Source organism: Callospermophilus lateralis, unplaced genomic scaffold (genome assembly GCF_048772815.1).
Source record: "Callospermophilus lateralis isolate mCalLat2 unplaced genomic scaffold, mCalLat2.hap1 Scaffold_136, whole genome shotgun sequence".
Lineage (NCBI taxonomy): Eukaryota > Metazoa > Chordata > Mammalia > Rodentia > Sciuridae > Callospermophilus > Callospermophilus lateralis.
In genome coordinates, this window is record NW_027512520.1 from 3,252,840 (window position 1) to 3,264,638 (window position 11,799).

An 11,799-nucleotide genomic window follows, 5' to 3' on the forward strand; every position below is an offset into this window, starting at 1 on the left:
TGGACAAAAGGTCACATGAAGCCAGGCCCATTGAGGTTTACAATGTGAGGTCTATGTGTGTTTTGACTCTCAACTATGGCTGCCAAGTCTTTCAGAATAAAATCGTGTGATATCCTGGCTGAGATTCCCAGTGCTCTGTGGAAAGCCACCCTTGGCCTAGTTCTCAGTTTTCAAGGGCGACTCTCATGCATGGCCTCCTATAATCGCAACACAATTCATGGCAATACTCTTCTGAGGTCAGTTCCAGAAGTCAGTCTCTAAGGGAAATCACACCAGAGTTCAAGCCCAGGTTGAGCCAGTATTCACTTCCAACTAACACACAAATGACCACAATTAAAACCATAACACTCCCACATGGCCCTCATCTTCTTCCATATAGACAATCATCATAACCTCTGCCTGGATGTTTCCATGAGTGGCACAGCCCAAGACAGTGTCCAAAATAAGCTCCCTTGCCCCTTATTTGCCTAAAGTCAGGGTGGTCTGGACACCTTTACTGTTATCCTGGAATGATCAAATAGGCCTGCCTTTAATACTGCTCTTTTTCTCCAATTTGAGTCATACTGACAGACAGGGATAAATTCTTTATGTGATTTGGAGTCATGAAAAAAACAAAAGCACCTATGGGCTAGCCTCTGAACGGCTTTGAAAAACTCATTTGACCCAAAGGATCCCTATTCTCACTTATGGAGGTCAGGAACCTAACAGTGAAAGGCAAGAGACTTCTTCCACAATGACTGATCTTATTGCCATTTTGATTTTGGATGCTCACATGGGATCTTTCTTTAGATACATTAGGTGCTGAGAATCTAAGCCATAGCCTCACACAGGGCCAGGAGGCTGATTCAGACACATCACTTTCCAAAGCAATTTAAAAAAAAAGAGCCACAGGTGATGCCCATTTATTTCCAATTTAAAACTGTTTTCTTTAGGCTTCACACGGAGGTGGCCTGAGGCAAAGACCTTCCTGATATTCAGGGCAACTGAACAATAGGTAAGCAAAAGGCCCAAAGCAGGGTTTCTCCACTGAGACTGTACTGGTCACACTGATATCTGAGTTTTCTGAGATGCTCTCATTCCCTTCAGCTATCCAGTAATGGCTATGTAACAGAGCATGGAGGTGGTATATATCTTGGACAAATACCATGAGCTTATTCTGGAGTTTGGCAAGAATTCAGGAAGAAAACTGGAACTTAGGAAGCCAGCAGGTGTTGCCCTTCAATACAGCTATTCATCAATTGGCTCTTCATCAATTGGGCAGGATGAATGCTGGGAAACTTTCGACTAGACTGAACACATCCACTGATGCATTCACTTTTCGAATGTCTACAATCACGGACACTCAGATACACAGACATACAAACACACGGCTTGTCAAATGACTTTGTAGAAACAGTCCCCTCCAAACCAAACATACCACCATTCATACCTATTCTCAGAACATGAGACAAAACCAAAAACTCAAACCCACACCCACAAATGGACCTCCTTCCCCCAAGTAGATCTGTGACTATCCCGAGTGTCCTCTGACTGGTGGGCCATAGGATGTTCCCAAGAAAAGGCCTGTCCTGTCTCAGATCTGTACTCATTGCCCAAATCTGTGAAGTTGTCAAGAGCCAGCGGTGAGCCACTACCTGTTTTCTCAGGAAAGGCCCCTCTTCAGAGCTCTCCTGGCATTTGGCCATCCTCACATCAGTAGGTAACAAGAAAGACTGAATCTGCCCTTCGTAAATCCAAACAAGTGAGCCCACTCGGAGTGGGACTGGGACTGGCTCTGGGTGCCTGGTTCTTCTATCCAAAGTTCAGAGAGTTCCATCATCAATGAAATTAGGTAGGTCACTTTCTTCAGGAACTAAATGAGGTCACTGTCTTGGCAACAACTGTGTCCTAACTGTTGCATCCAAGGGTCCCATGAGATGGAGGCTGCCCCTACTTCCTTTGACACTTTCACAAGTTAGAATGGTATATCAACCATAGGTACCCGGGATCAGCTCTCCACACAGACCTGGTTTGGTTCATCTTTTCTACATTAAGAAGTGAGAGGCTGATTCAGACACATCCCTACATTCTGACCAGGTTGTTTTCCATGGAAGTTGAGTTTTGCTCTCTCAAGTCTATCGTAGATGCCTTCACCTTCTCCAAGATCTATTCTGCATGTATCTTTGAGGTTCTCAGCAGGTGGAAGAACCTCTGTGGTCCTGTATTGTAAGACCAACTCTGTTGCTGTAATTCTGTAATTTAAGATTGAGGTAACAGTGTATGGTTAGGGTTAATAACAGGTTCGATTTGGGTTAGGAATCATTCTGCATGATGAATAATGGTATTGGAAACCTGGAATATTTACAAAAATATATAGGTGAAATATAAGTATTGAAACAGAAATCTAAGTAAGATTTGAAGCTCCGAAGGGCATTGGGACCTTAGTTGGGATACTTACCTTTGAATTATATTCTGAACAGTTGTCTCAGATAAATCGATATACAATGGCATAGGACCTTGTACTTAGGACAATGGAACGTTAAGAGAACATCCAGTCCAAAGGGATGGTCAGTAAGATAAGCAAGATAATTGGTAGATTTTGGAAGAAGAGAGAGTATAGGATTTGGACAAAAAGTTCTTTAGCAATAGGGTTTTAGTTAGAGAGTGAATGTCAATATCAGCACATGTGAAGGGTCAGTCACAATGATGAACTGGGGAAAAGATGTAGGAAAGCAGATATCAATAGACACATAAGGAAATCAGGCAATTTATAAAGTGAGTGATAGGATTAGACATTTTCATCAGGGTTGAGGTTGAATATATAATCTTAGGAAGAAACAAATATGTAGTCATTAATAGGATTGACATTTGAAACCATAAGACAACATTAACATGGATGATTTTAGTAATCCATGTTCACTTTTTATTTAGGCTTTGGTACAATTATACGTGTTACATTTGCATTTGGTGCCCAGATTATTACTCTGAAAAAAATGCATATGTAGCTCTGATATCATGAGTATTTCGTCCACCATTTCTGTGTGCAGTATTTTGAAAATGTATAAATTACTATTTGGGGTTCAAAGAGGTGTACCCTGTGTCTATGAATATAGAGATAATGCATGAATACACCATAATCTGAATAAATAATATAAGTGGTTCCATCTTTAAATAATGGATTGAATTGATATCTGAAAATATATAAGGGATCTTATGTTGATATACAATCATTCATTCCAACAAGTTATACATCTAATTGTAATATTAGGGTTTTGGTTTATCATGAAGGGTAGTGTGAGATTTGCTTCAAAAATGATTATGGAAATCAAAAATAATGTGTTTGGAAAGAAGTCTCATGAAAAGACCAGTCAAGAAACATTGAGCAATACATGTGTTCTGAAGGAGGAAGTGATTGAATCTGAAACAAATGCCTATAAATTTGCTAACTTGTGGATGAAATATATATCGTATGATTTGCATAAACTGAAGAAATTGTAATGTATCAGTGTTGAATAAAAATGAATTTCAAAATACACATCATGTCCCATAGAAATCTACTTGCATTGATGTTAAACTGGGTCAGTTTCTGTAGAAATATTAGGATTTGTATGCACCATTCACTGAATTTAGTTTTCAGTACTAAAAACAAATATGCATTTCAGGTGGATGTATATTTCTCAGAATAATCTTGTGAAAAGTTGATTATAAATTCACATACATGAATATGAATGAATTTAGGGAGTGTATAATAAGACCCATTTTTTAATATTTTGAAGAATCTTGATACTCACTACATATGAGTATATATATATATATATATATATATATATATATATATATATATATATACACTATATTTATATATGAACATGAATGAATTTAGAGGGTGTAAATAAGACACATATATTTCATATTTTGAAAAATCTGGAGAGTGTGTGTATGTGTGTGTGTGTGTGTGTGTGTGTGTGTGTGTATATATATCCAAACAAACACAGATATTAAAAAGTAGCAATATATATGCCTATCAAAATTCACCATAAATATATATATCATCCACAGTTCCAAAAATATTCATTTTACTGAACATGGATTTATGATTAATGTTGTTCAACTTGGAAGCTCACCCATATATTGAATTTTCAGTTTCAACAGCGTTTAGGAGGAGTGATCTACTCTCACAATTTGTATATAACAGGTCAGCCACCTCACAAGAATGTACATGTGGTACCAGGTAGGATACGATATGTGCATATATAAATACATGTGCTGAATAGGCTACAGGGAAAGAGAGACAGGAATTCACATATTTGATAACTTTAAAAAAATGGAGAACTATTTCAACAAAAAATTAACTTGATTTATAACACCTACCTTATATAATGCAAAATACAACTCCAAATATAAACCATGCCTCCTCTGAACTGCTTGAATTTCTATTCTGTTTTAGTTATTTTTCTCCATCATATTAGGATAAGTAGTCAGAATCTAGTACGATATGGCTTAGTGTCAGGGATTCAGTATTTCGAATGGATAATTGGAAAATGAATCCAATGTGTATGCAAATATGTGCTACTCAAAAATTTTCCCACTCTCATCCAGAACAATCTCTTGACATTACATTCACCCAAAGTAAGACCAAATAAGAGGAGAAGATTAAGAAAATCTGTAATGCATATCTGGAATGGAAAATGCTCAGGACTTCACCACCTTGGATGTGGTAGAGGAGTTTCTCAATTTAAGGGACAGGGTAAACACTCCACAAACTTGGAGCTCCGCTGGCCTAAGCACTTCTTCAGAAACTGCCTTTGAGGTTGGGCACTTGAAATATATGTTCTTGTCAGGAGTTTTAGCTTCTTTTGTAGTGATACCATCAAAGCTGGGTCTGCATCGATGTGACCTGGAGGACATGATTTCTTATATTCCAATGAACATGAGGCAACAGTGATGAATTCCCTCTTTGTAGGTAAACTGTGGCTACTGGGGGCTAAGTGTCTCCACATGTGGACTGTGAAGCCATTTGGTCATCCTCCACTTTTCATGGTGTTTCTTGCTGCCCCATTGGGAATTTGGTATTTGCTTTATGAAATACAAAAGTTCGACTGGGACAAAGTGCTGGAGGGAGTTCTGTCACGTGCGTAGGATCAGGGTCTACAAGAGAATGCACCACCGAGGCTTCTATCACTCATAGCTTGCCCCCTTATAAACTGCAACCTGATTCTGAATATTGCCCTGAAACCTCTCTGTATAACAAGATGCCTTTACATTGAAGGGTTTGTTGGCTGCACATGTCAGTCACTCCATTTGGAAGACAATGGCAGATACATGTGACCTCACCACAGATGTTTTATCACACACCTGCACACCACTCTAGGCTCTAGGCCCACTACTCAGCAGGCTCCAATTTACTGCCATCTCTGTTCTACACCATTTTCATGAAACCCAGTCAATCAAGGCTCTGTTTTCTACACTCATGATCAGCAACAGGAGATCCAAAGTTTCTCCAGTGCCAGCTGGTCATGGGAATTTCCAAACATTTCATGGTATTTGTATCGCCATTTTTCAAGGATTTAGTTGGAGGAACTGTGGGTTTCAATTCATTAAGGAACCATTAAATTATGAGGAAGCTCATTTCAATGAAAGCTCTGGAGAACTCTCACAGACAAGTCTACCCAACGAGTGGCCAAAAGATCACATGAAGCCAGGCACATTGAGGTCTAAAATGTGAGTTCCATGTGTGTTTTGACTCTCTACTATGGCTTCCAGGTCTTTCATAATAAAATCCTGTGATATACTGTCTGAGATTCCCAGTGGTCTGTGGAAAGCCACCCTTGGCCTAGATCTCAGTTTCCATGGGCGACTCTCATGCATGGCCTCCTAAAATCCCAACACAATTCATGGCAACACTTCTCTGAGGTCAGTTCCAGAACTCAGTCTCTAAGAGAAATTACACCAGAGTTCAAGTCAAGTTGGACCCAGTCATCTCTTCCAACTGCCACACAAATGACCACAATTAAAACCAATACACTCCCAAATGGTCCTCATTGTCTTCCATATAGACAATCCTCATAACCTCTGGCTGGAGGTTTCCATGAGGGGTGGAGCCCACGACAGTGTCCAAAATAAGCTCCCATTCCCCTCATTTGTGTAATGTCAGGGTGGCCTGGACACCCTTCCTGTTAAATAGGAGTGATCAAATATTCCTGCCATTAATACTGCTCTGCTTCTCCAATTTGAGGCGTACTGATTTTGGGGTTTAGATTCTTAATGTGAATTGGAGACATGAGAAAACCCAGGCACCTATTTGCTAGCTTCTGCAGGGCTTTGAATAACTCATTTAATCAAATGGATCTCTAGGCTCACCAGATGGAGTCAGGAACCTTACAGAGTAAGGCGAGAGACTTCATCCACAATGACTGCTCTTTTGGCCAATTTGGTTTTGGATGCACACATGGGATCTTTCTTTAGATCCATCAGGTGCTGAGGATCTAAGCCACAGCCTCAAACAGAGCCAAGAGGCTGATTCAGACCCATCCCATTCCAAAGCAATTAAGCAAAGAGACACAGGTGATGCACATTGATTTCCTTTTGAAAACTGTTTTCTTCAGGCTTCACAAAGGGGTGGTCTGAGGCAAAGACCTTCCTGATATTCAGGGCAACAGAACCATAGGTAAGCAGAAGAACCAAAGCAGGGTTTTCCCACTGACACTTTACTGGCCACACTGATATCTGAGTTTTCTGATATGCTCACCATTCCCTTCAGCTATCCAGTATATGGCCATGTCACAGAGTTTGGAGGTGGTACATATTTTGGACACAAAACCATGAGCCTATTTTGGAGAGTGGCCAGAATTCAGAAAGAAAGCAGGAACTTAGGAAGATAGCAGGGTTGACCATCCATTAGGCAAGCAGGAGTCCACTCATAAATTGGGCAAGATGAATGCTGGGAAGCTTTCTACTAGACAGGACACATCCATTGATGCTTTCTTTTTTCTAATGTCTACAACCACAAACAGAGTGGGAAACACAGACATAGAAACACTCACCTTGTAAAAAAATCACTAGAAGCAGTTGACTCCAAACCAAAAGAACTGCCTTTCCTACCTATTCTCACAACATTAGACAAAACCACAAACTCACATCCACACCCACAATGTCACCTCCGTCCCCCAAGTAGGTCTGTGACTATCTAGAATGTCCTCTGACAGGTGGGCCGTACTATGTTCCCTCAAAATGGCCTGTCTTGTCTCAAATCTGGTCTCAAGGCCAACTCTGTGAAGTTGTCAGAAGCCAGTGTTGAGCCACTACCTGCTTTCTCAGGAAAGGACCCTCTTTAGAGCTCTCCTGGCATTAGGCCATTTTCATATCAGTAGATACCAAGAAAGTCTGACTCTGTCTTTGGTAAATCCAAGCAAGTGAGACTGGGATTGAGACTGGCTCTGGGTGCCTGGCTTTGTGGACCCCACATTCAGAGAGTTCTATCCCCAAGGAAGTGAGTGGGTCACTTCCTATAGGAACTGAATGAGGTCACTGCCTTGGCAATCACTTTGTCCAAACAGTTTCTTCCAAAGGTCCCATGAGATGGAGGCTGCCCCTATGTCCTGTGACACTTTCAGAAGTTCGAATTGTATATCAACTATAGGCACCCAGGAACATTTCTCCACACAGTCCTGGTTTGGTCCATCTTCCCTACATTAAGAAGAGAGTGGCTTATTCTGTCACAACCCTTCATCCTTACCAGATTGTTTGCCATAGAAGATGACTTTTGCTCTCTCAGTTCCTTCATAGTTGCCTACATCTTCTCCAGGGATCATTTCTGCATGGACTTTTCAGGTTCTAAGAAGGTTGAAGATCCCCTACATTCCTGTATTGTAAGACCAACTCTGTCACTGCTCTTCTGTAAAATTAGATCGAGGGAACAGTGTATGTTTAGGGAAATAACGGGTTCGATTTGGGTTAAGAATCATTCTGTGGAATGAATAATGGTATTAGGAACCTGCAATATTTACAAGAATACAGGTGAAATAGAAGTATGAAAACAGAATTCTAGGTAAGACTGGAAGCCCAGAAAGGCATTGGGCCCTTGAGTGGGATACTTAGCTTTGAATTACGTTCTGCACAGGTGTCTCAGATAAATCAATATACAATGGCACAGGACATTGTACCTTGGATGATTGAATGTCAAAGGGAACATCCAGTCAAAAAGGGATAGTCGGTTGGATTAGGAAGACAGTCGGTAGGTTTAGAAAGAAGAGGGAGTATAGGACTGGGACCAAAAGTTCTTTAGCAATAGCATTTCCGGTAGAGAGTGAATGTATATGTCGGCACATATGAAGAGTCAGTCATAATGATGAACTGGCAAAATATGTAGGAAAGCAGATATCAATAGAGACATTAGGAAATCAGGCAAAGTATAAAGTGAGTGATAGGATTAGACATTTGCAACAGGGTTGAGGTTGAATTTATAATCTTAGGAAGAAAGAAATATGTAGTGACCAATAGGATTGACATTTGAGAGCATTAGGCAACCTGGACATGTTTTTTTTTAGTAATCCATGCTCACTTTCCATTTAGGCTTTGGTGAAAGATTAATAAAATAGGTACTTGTCACTTCCTGTTTTTCTTTATGCTTAACAAAACACTGTTGAAATATTGAGAACTGTTTGCTAATCTTGTTACCAGAATGTGCTGTCCCCAACTTCAAAACTGCAGATTGTATTCCCTCACCCGTTTGCTCGCAAACCGCCCACTCGCCCTGACCCATCAATAAAGATCCCTCCCTGCCCTCTCCTAAGAAATCATTTAAGCTCTTCTTAAGCTGTTCTCAGGGGTCTCTGTTCTATTCAAGTGAGCTCTGAGCCCCAGCATTCTGGACCCCCAATAAACCCTTTGCTATTGCAATTGACAGTCTCTTGGTGGTCTCTTCCTCTGACACTTGCCTGACCTTTACATCTGGAGGCCCCAGCAAAATCTGACAGCGGCGGAAGAATGACCCCCATCAGGCTCCTCTCAGGGTAAGTAAGGCGCCTCTTTCTGATTTTAGGTTTCAGGTTAGGGCTTGGAAAAATTGCTATCATTGATGAGCATGAGCTCTCTCTGATGGTGGCTGACAGACATGTCACAGAGCCACAGGCCTGTCCCTGAGGGACGCCGAAGAGGACTCTGGAATTTGAGGAACAAAAGTCTCCTCAAGTCAGTGGTATTTTGTTTTGGATTCGGGATTGCCAGCCCATCAGGTTTTGCCGGCTACTCAGTCCTGGTCTCAGTATTGGACGTCCATTGCCTGTCTTTATTTTCTTGTCTTGTGTGTGTCGTGTGTCGTTGCTTTCACTGTGTATCTTTCATTATGGGAAAGAGCACTTCAAGGCCTCTTTCCCTGACCCTTGATCACTGGACCAAAGTACGCTTAAGGGCTCAGAATCTTTCTTTTTCCGTAAAACACCGGACCTGGCAGACTATCTGTGCCTCAGAATGACCCACCTTTGGAGTCGGATGGCCCCCAGAAGGATCTTTCTGCTTCCCCCTAATTTGAAAAATCAGAGAAATCGCCTTTCACCTGTGGCCACATAGCCATCCAGATCAACAGCCATATATCTTAACCTGGCAGGATCTCTACAAATCTCCTGTTTCGTGGGTGAAGTCTTTCCTTGTTTGTGCCCATGCTCATACTCCTTTTCCCATGATTCTATCTCTCAAACCCTCTGCTCTTCCTCCTCCACCCTCTGTTCTCCCTGAGTCTCAAGACTCTACTGGAGTCTCCTCCCCCTCCTTATCCCCTGCCCTCGTCCACTAACCCCCAACACCCTCTAAGTGATTCCTCTGCTGCTGACTCAGCCTCTCCGCCATTGGAGGAAGCCAGGCAGGCCCAGCGCCCTCGAGATTACATCCCCGTGGCACACACAGCTCCTCCTTCCCTGGAGGAAGCTGGGCCGGCTAAAATAACTCAAAGAACTCGCTTTCGTTTTCACACCTGCCTACTTGGGATGACTGCCAACAACTCCTAGGGACTCTTCATGACAGAGGAACGAGAGAGAAACCTCCTGGAAGCTAGAAAAAAATACCCTCGGACCAGATGGGCGACCGGAAAAACTTCCCAACATAATCAAAGCCAGCTTCCCCTTGAACTGACCCAACTGGGACCCCAACACATTTGAAGGTAGGGAGCATCTGTCCACTTATTGCTGGGCTCTAATAGAGGGTTTCCAAGTGGCTGCTAGGCGACCAACTAATTTGGCCAAAGTAAGAGAGATTATTCAAGGGCCTGATGAATCTCCCTCTATGTGTCTAGAGAGAATTATGGAGGCATATAGGAGATATACTCCTTTAGATTCTCAAGCAGAGGTGCCGGGCGTGGGGGGGGGGTGTTGACGAATAACTTGTGTACGTTGATATAGCAGGAGTGGAAGCCATTTATTGTAGAATAAGAGCAGTATTTATACATTTTACACAGCTTATCTAATTAGCATAAAATAGATACAGCAGTCAACCAATTAGGAATCTCCACCCTTAATGGCTCGCTTTTGTTACTTCACAAACCACTCCCTCTGGCATTTGGCCAGGCGCCATCCAGACTTGTTTACAGACTTTAACATTTCTCTGGCAAAACAACAGGTGCCAATCTGACTTGTTTACAGACCTTAACATTTCCCCCTTTTGTTTAATTTAAATAACGTCCATAGTGTCTTTTACAGAAACATCATAAATCACCTGCTGGAAACAGAAAGGGAGGATACAAAATGTTACAATTTCAAGCTAATTGACGGCTCCATGCAAGAAGCCCTTGGAAAAATTATACCAGCAATGACACCATTAGCAAAAATACCGAGTTACAATTTGTTGTAGATTACAGTTTGTTGTCTGAGTCCAGATAAAGCAGTGTCACAATAGATTAACTCACAGTCCAGGTATATCACAGTCCAGGTAAGTTTTGCAGGCAGCTAGCTTAAGTTGTAGCAGCAGAAATAGCAACAGCTCTGAGTCTCATCGGGTTCTCAGCCGAAGTTTCCTCCAGTTCTCAGCAACACTGTAAATTCTTTCAACTTTGTTTTCACCGGCACTGGGACGAAGGCAGGAACTCCAGATGGCTGAAAAAAATCCTGTAGCATTTCACTAAGGAAACAACCTTCTGAACAATTTAGTACATTATCTCAAGATTTTTTACATTTTAAATAAGCCTTAATAGTGCTTATTACTCATTAGCTTCCAGGTGTGGGAGAACCATTGTAGCTTAGTTATTCGCATTAAAAATGACCAAACATCAGGGACGCTGGTAGCATCTTCTGTGGCTGCAGCATCCCAGGCAGCCCCAGATTGCCCTGGGGAGTGTCCCGGACTCAAACTGCTTCCGGGCACAGGGAGAAAAAGCTTGCAAGACTATGCCTCCAGGTCAGGTCTAGATTTGGGCTCCCAGTGGCGATCTGCTCCCCCTGGCAGCGGGGCGGGGAAGAGCCCGCAACTGCCGGTTGGAAAATTCTTGCTGCGCCATGATCGGCTTGGGCAGGTGGCAGCCGTCTTGTCGTTTCACGCACCCTCTGGTATCGAAAAGTATTCAGTAATAGCCTTTTGCTGCAACATTTTTCCTGATAATCCTTCTTCTGAACTTTCTTTTTCTTTCTGACTAGAGTTTCTGGGCTTCTATCAACACATGCCCTAACTATTCTTTGTTCCACTGGAGTGCCTTTTTCCCTTATCAATTTACTTCTCACCTCTTCCATATTTTCATCACAAAGACAATACAACATTTCAAGACAAAACAAGACACAAACATACCGCATCAATCTTCTCCATTTTCTAGAAATGGCCATTTTTCCTCTCGCCCTATCT